Here is an 8332-nt window from a genome sequence, read left to right on the forward strand (position 1 = left end):
CTTGCAACATATGGAATAAATTGATTAAGGATACTAAGATAATCATATTTTCTCAAATTACTTAACTCATAAGTGGTGTATTACACAGTTCTGATCAATCAAAATGTACGATACGAACTAGAGTTTGGATCCTCGTTTGACTTGTTCTTGATATGGTGTTTGTTTCAAAAAGAATTTTCATTATCTATTCGTTGTATGCGTCTGTGTGTGACTCGGATCTTGACTCATGATTCCAACCGACTCGTTGACTCGGATGAGTTTGTTTAATGAAGCAAACTTCTAGTAGTCATCTTCATCTTCTTTTGAAGAGAGATGAGGTTTTATCAATTCCTCGAATCATGTTCATCTACAATTCTACACCTTTATTTTCGCATTAATGATTATATATTCATATTCATCTCCCCACTCGCGTTCTTTTGTTAAAATTGAAATGCTCTCTCCTGCTATGGTCTTTAACACTCTGACTGAAGTTTTGGGCACATGTCCGGCGATTATTGAATATTAGCTAGTGACTTTTTTTAATCATGTAACTATTTGGCTAAATACTTAATAGATATAGTTATAGTTATTGTATAGTTATAGTATACTCAGCAGCTCAAAAGAAACTGTTGGGATACAAGGTTACAGTGGATACAAGTTTGTTATCTTAATTTTATTAAATATAATAAGATGATCATTCATACCTACATACATACATACGTGTAAGCAAGGTTGCCCAATTCGCTATTCGGGGATTAATCGGTCAGGACTTTGGAAGGATTAATCGGAAATTCGGGGATTAATCGGGGATTAATCGGATTGTACTATTTACATTAAAATATTAAATTTCAAAAATTATATGTGAAAATATAGAATAAAACCATAAATATAAACATAAAGTTTAACATAATTATCTAAAAGTGTTCATTTTGTTCAAAATCTTTAAAATTCTAGTTCAACTTCATGTTAAAATGTTGACCTCTTTTGACTTTGACCGACTTTGATTACCAAATTTGATTTTGACCCATCAATCGACGTTGCGTGTAAGTGTAATTAGCCCTGTAAATCATTCGAATCCTACATATGCACACATACTTTTGTGAAAATACTATAAACCAATAAAGGTGTTATGTTATCACTTGTGGACATCTGATGATAGCAATTAATATGACATAATTCTATTCATGTAGCTAGGTATTTAAATTACTGTTTAACAAGCTTGGTTTCATAATATTGCAGCTCATAAACGATACTATTATGGAAGATAACGACACCAATTCTTTTACAATCAGAAATGTTGACACAAATGTAAAGCAGGATGAAAATGTACTCTCTGCTGAAGATTTAGCATGGGCCGACTCTTGCTTAAACACAGATAATACTGAACAATCAGAAATTAATATGGATTTATTTAAAGAAGATTTACTCGATATTCTCAATCAACATTCTGAGTTCATTGCCCCTTCTGAAAACGTGCACGTTAAGTCAAATGGCACAAAACCCCCCCAAGAATTCACCTTCAGTCGTAGATGAAGAAACAAGTATCAATAACCATTCTGAAGACGAAGAAGTAACTGATGTATTACGCTCATTAAAGCAACAACCTTTTCTTCCTAATTATAAAGATGAGGTGATGAACATTCAATATTCTGATGATGATAATGATAATGATAATGATAATGATGCGGGTTTTGTATTGTCGGAAAGTGTGATTGAACCGCTATTTGATGATATTTTCTAAGTGTGGGATTTAGGCATACCTGCGGAAGAAGATGAACTTGATAAACAGTTGAAGGAGGCACTTTCTGAGGATGATGCAGGTACAAAAGTGACTAAGAAGAAAGGTTTGGAATTGGAGTCACTTGATAGTCTTATTGATAGTATTGCAGATCTTTCTTTGAAGTAAAGTAGTGGTGGTTTATTTGTTGTAAACCAATGGATGATAGTTTAACTTTCTTTTTCGCTATTTTGATGGTATGAGTTTCAGTAATAATCACCTACGTTAATGCTGAAATATCAGGGCATGTCCGAAAAATACAAGTAAATTGTTCAACAAAATTACACTGAAGTTATTTCCTCGTTGTAAGAAATGAATATATCAAATTTGATGTTACAACTTGCGCAATCGTTGGCAAAAATAATTTGGCATCGAGTTGGTTGATTTTTATGTGATGGTGAGCTGATGAAAAGTAATTTTAAGTGTTTTAATTCTAAATAGAGGATAATAAAGAAAAATGGATGTGCTAAATGATTAAATAGTTTTTGGTTTAACACACATTTTTTGTCATTCACAGTTTTTGGTTTAACACACATTTTTTGTCATTCACCATTCAGTTTGAAGTTAGATATAAATGTGATGAATCGTAACAGTTTGACATTTATTATTATTTTGGTGAAAACAATAATATAAATTAAAGGAATCCAAGGTTAACAAATTTGTCATTCACCATTCACTTTAAGGTTAACAAACTGGGTGATGAAACCACTACAACCAACAATAGAGAACGGCACTATCAGAACCTCCACCATGTCGGAGTCAGAATGCGGCCACCACCAAGAGGGGGGTAATACCGCCCCGCCCCCGGCTAAAATGAAAGCTGGAAAAACCACCGCCACTTTGTCGGAGTCCAAAAGCAGCCACCACAAACAGGGTGAAACCATCGTGCCTTCGACGAGAATGAAGACGAAAAGTCTCTGCCATCGGACAATTCTGATGAGACCAGGTCGCCGAAAAAGCACACATTCCAACAAGGATGAAAGAACCGAACAACTCAAACCAAAATCCACCACGAGAACGTCGACGGAGATAAGCTAAAGTCGTCGAAACAGTCACGAAGATGCAAGAAAAAGGGAGAAAAGTAACTAATGGAATAAAAAAACACGATAAAAGAGGGAGAAGGGGAGGATAGGGGAAAGAGAGGTTAAAATCGAACTTTTGACGAGATGATGTAGGCCGGTAACGGCGTTGACATCTATTACGATTCCGGTAGAGAATGTAGATATAAGAGAGAGATTTTTTATGCGAAAAATCATAACTATATATTAGCGATATAAATATATAAGGAAATTATATTCCTTATTCTCCAAGACTAGAAGATTATTTGTTAATATCTTTTGTAATCTTTTATGTATTTGTATTGTACTCTATCTCTAATTTGTACCTATATATACTCATGAATAATATATACTCATGAATAATAATCATACGGGATGCTTTTTGATCAAATCTCTTTTTCATATGGTATCAGCCAATTAAAGATCAAAACCCTCCATCCCTTTTCTTATCACTTTTTTTTTCTACGACTGTTCTTTCTCATCCTCATCACCATGACGACAGTCACAGGTACCTTGTCTAACCCCACTGATGGAACGTTACCATTGAACACCATCCTACATATGATCACCATAAAACTGTCTTCTACTAATTATCTCCTATGGAAGCATCAAATATTACCTCTTCTTTCCTTTCAAAAACTCGATGGCTATGTTGATGGTTCACTCGTTAAACCGGAACCCACAATCACTGTTGATGGAGTTTCATCAGTTAATCCAGCTTATCTCAGCTGGATTGAAGGAGATCAAAAAGCACTTATCATCATTCAATCATCCCTAACAGAGGAATCAATGGCAATCATACTCGATCTTAAAACAGCACGTGAAATCCGTGTCATACCCCGTCCAAAATCTTCCTGAACGAATACAATAACATCTGGTACCATCGCGATGAACTGACTTCTATATGCCATAAACAACTCCATGTAAGTGAGCAAATGCACAGCGGAAGGTTTCTTTCATACCTAAGAATAAACATGCTTTAAAGTGTCAACCAAAAGGTTGGTGAGTTCATAGGTTTATCATAAACAAAAAAAAATTTATCATTTTGATAGACCACAAGATTTCATTTCCAATTCTCATAATATATACATTCCATGCATAGAGACAAAATAATCATTCATATGGATTGAACACCTGGTAACCGACATTCACAATATGCATATAAGAATATCCCCATCATTCCGGGATCCTCCTTCGGACATGATATAAATTTCGAAGTACTAAAGCATCCGGTACTTTGGATGGGGCTTGTTGGGCCCGATAGATCTATCTTTAGGATTCGCGTCAATTAGGGTGTCTGTTCCCTAATTCTTAGATTACCAGACTAAAAAGGGGCATATTCGATTTCGATCATTCAACCATATAATGTAGCTTCAATTACTTGTGTCTATTTCGTAAAACAGTTATAAAAGCAGCGCATGTATTCTCAGTCCCAAAAATATATATTGCAAAAACATTTAAAAAAGGAGTAATGAAACTCACCATACTGTATTTTGTAGTAAAAATACATATGACGTCATTTAACAAGTGTAGGGTTGATCTCGGATTCACGAACCTATATCATTTATATATATTAACACATATATTTGTAATCGAACAAATTTATTATATCTTAAATTATATATTATATATATTTAATTTTATATGTATCTTTAAAAAAATGACTAATATTTATATAGTTATATTAATATTTATATATGATTAATATTATATTAAAAATACATCATTTTTTATATATAAATGTTTATATAAAAAAAATATGTTTATTATAAGTATAATTTTATATGCATAATATTTATTTGTTGTAAAAAATAATAATAATGATAATAATTTTTAATAATAATAATTCTTATGTTCATAATAATAATAGTAATAATAATAATAAAAGTTCTACCTCAAAGAAGAAGTAGCCCTTAAAAAAATGCCTAAGTCCGGGTTTGAATCCGCGACGTCCCGTTAACCCAATAATATCCTTAACCATCGATCTGCTTATTGTTTTGCTGCTATTATTATTACCTTAATATATTTAACCCGTCTAACAGTCTTTTTAATAAAAACCCATTTAACATCATCCGTCATCTACCATCTTCATCATCTTGAATCGATATCTTATACATATACTCATCAATATCGTTCGTTTTCCACTTTTGTCACCATCATCATCATTAACTTATCTATCATCATCATCATCATATTCAAATCATCCTAGTATCTATCATGGTTATCATAAACGAACATCATCATCATTCTTTCATAACTATGATCATAATCATGATCATCATTATTAACTTGTTATTACCAATTAACATGATATCATGATCTTCACTAATATTATCATGGTTAAAGTATCATTACCAACTCGTAACCCTAATCAACATCCTAATCTTATCATAATCATGATCATCTCATAATCATAATCTCACTCATCATCCTTACATAATCATGTATCAACTTCATCATCTTAACATCCCCTTTATCACTTTATGTATATAAATGATTCAACCAAATTCTCGGATCATCCTTATTCGAATCAATACTATCCCATAACCATCATCATCAATTACTAAACGTTACCCATCATTATTATAAGCGTAATATTATATTTATCTATCATATATTCATATTTGTTCCACACCTCACTAGCTCGACCCCCTTTGTGGTTTTATCTCCCTCACAGCCCAACCATCAAGACAAAGCTTTCGGCCCAAAAATAAAACTTGTGGCCCAATCAGAATGCTGTAACAAAACCCGATTTCCATTTCTTTATTATATTTTCAACTTTGAAACATAAACTAGTGGACTCTTTATATCAAGTGGGGTTATCTTACATTGTTATAGTCGGCCAGAAAAAAAAAGAAAAAAAAAGTAGCACGCAAATCAAACTTTATCATAATTATTTAATATATCATGCCTCCTCAATTCTGTGATAAAAAAATAAACGTGTGACAGTGGTGCTTTTGGTTTTTACGGCCAAGACAGTGAACAGGCTGTATTACAGCTGCAATAGCTGTGAATGAACTCGAAAACGGCACAAAAAATAGGCTGTAGTGAGGACTCGATTGTAACAGAAAAAGAAATAAATGATTGTAGCAAAATGGGTGATGGTTATGGGTTTGCTCGAATGGAAAAGGTGGTGTTTGAGTGGCTTTCAAACAGCAACAAAACAGTAGCAGTTGTGGTGTTGGTGGTTTGGTTGTTTGTAGCAAACGAAAGAAAAAAAAAAATCAAACGGGTGGCTTAGGTGGTGATCATGGAATGCATACCTTGTATATGTATATACATATAAAGAATGAGATGGTGTATCGGTTCAAAACAGAAAGTATGCAGTAGTTACATATGGGTCGAATAATTCGGTTTTTTTGGGTTTAATATGAACTGGACCAGATTTGTTGCACGTTTCAATGGGGTGTTCATGGTTTTGTTTTCGGGTAGATATAATGAAACACAAGTAGTTTAAAGGGTGCTTGATGATGAAATCATTCGGGCGTGTATGTATATTGATCAGTAGTTGATGGTTGATTTTGAGTAGTAACCAACATGTAGGAGGTTTGTGGGTTTCGACTATAGTAGATAAAAGCCATAGGTGGTTGTAGTTGTGAGAGTGGTGGCTAGTTGTTCTTGATGAGTATGGCCGATTGTGGGTTATCAATGGAGGAGAGAATGGTTCTGGGTTTTTGTATATGTGATTTTTGATGTAAGAGTATGAAGATAGAGTGATATATATTTTGAAGAAAGAAGATATAACTTTCATGTAACTGTGTTTGTTCTCCAATCATCAATCATCTATAGTGAATTAATATAGAAAATGTGGTGTGTGTATGAGGTTTAGTAATAAGCCAATGAACACAATTCAATCACGGCAATTTAGAATAGTAATATATAGTAATATTAATAATATAATAATAAATATAAATAATATATGATTCATAAACGTGCACTACGAACAGTTAAATTCAAAGTTTTGTTTTTAATCTACCGACAGGTTTATTAGGATATTATTTCGTACTCCGTTGATAAATTAGTGATGATTAAAAGTCTTCGAAAAATTCTTAAAGTTTTACAATAATTTTATTTATTTATTTTAGTCATTATGGTATAAAATTCGATCATAAATTATTAAATAAAAATTACATCAACTGTCCCTCTCATTTATGAGTGAAATATAAAAAGTGTTAAAACTTAACAAATAATTCCTAAATACCTTTTTAATAACCCTAAAATTTATAGAACTCATCTTCGTATCACCGTTTATTTTAAAGTTACATAAGTTTGAATTTAACTTGCTTAATATCAATCGAAACATCAAACGAGTATTACAATCATTTAATATTTATTTTTAATATACTTTATTTATATATAAAGCCATATTTTAAATAATAATTATTATAATATCCTATTTTTATTTTATTAATTTTTAATAATAACAACATATAATACTTCAAATTATATTTTGAATTATTATTTATATATACATACACACATATCTATTTACAAATAGTTGTTCGTGAATTGTCGAGAACGGTCGATGGTCAATTGAACAATTCAAAATTTTTGAGACTCAACCTAACAGACTTTACTTATCATGTCGAAATCATATAAATATTAAGTTTAATTTTGATCGGAAATTTTCGGGTCGTCACAGTACCTACCCGTTAAAGAAATTTCGTCCCGAAATTTGGTTGAGGGGGTCATGGCTAACAATAAAAATGTTTTCATGATGAATATGAGTTGATAAATAAAGTTTTATCATTATTAACTAATATAGATAAAACGATTCGATTATGTGGAGCGTACGAGTGAAGCTGTCAGAACAGATTGAGATAGAGATTTAACTTTTGACGTAGTCACGGTGGATTTCTGAAATTCAAGGGATTTAAAGAAATCTTTGAAATCTGAATAAAATCAGATTCTTTGGGATTTAAAGAAATTAGGATCTCTATAATTAAATGCGGTAATCTGCCTCAATTACCCTGTCTGATATTTCCATTATAAATTAAACTCTTCTGTTCCATTATTCTCGCCATTCCTATACTTTCTTCCTTAGTTCGTATATCCAAAAGATTGTGAAAATGCTTAATTCTGTTTTAATCCTTGATATTTTTCTAATTATCACTTCTGTTATTCTTCTTTTCAATCTTCCACCAGAAAAATCTGTTTACTTCTACTATTACCTTGGGGTTATAATGTTTTTCATTCTCCAGTGTCTTTATATCGCTATACGCATTGATATACACAGTTTGTAATTTCAGTGTTGTTGTTGGGCTTTATATTTTCTCTTATATTTAGAAGTTCCATGCTTTTGTTTTTCTCTTCCCCACTTCAGGTAAAGCAAGTAATGGTCCAGAGTTCGTAAGTATGGAGTTTCGAATGATTATAATGTTTTAAGCAGGAAAGAACGTGATATCACGATTTGATTTTCAAATTTATCAACATCACGGAAGATAGAACCATCAAGAATACATTTTCTTGATATGTACAGAAGTTAAGTAGAATGAAAGAGTTATGTAACATGGCACAT

The sequence above is a fragment of the Rutidosis leptorrhynchoides genome, chromosome 5, assembly GCF_046630445.1.
Source record: "Rutidosis leptorrhynchoides isolate AG116_Rl617_1_P2 chromosome 5, CSIRO_AGI_Rlap_v1, whole genome shotgun sequence".
In the NCBI taxonomy this organism is placed as follows: Eukaryota; Viridiplantae; Streptophyta; class Magnoliopsida; order Asterales; family Asteraceae; genus Rutidosis; species Rutidosis leptorrhynchoides.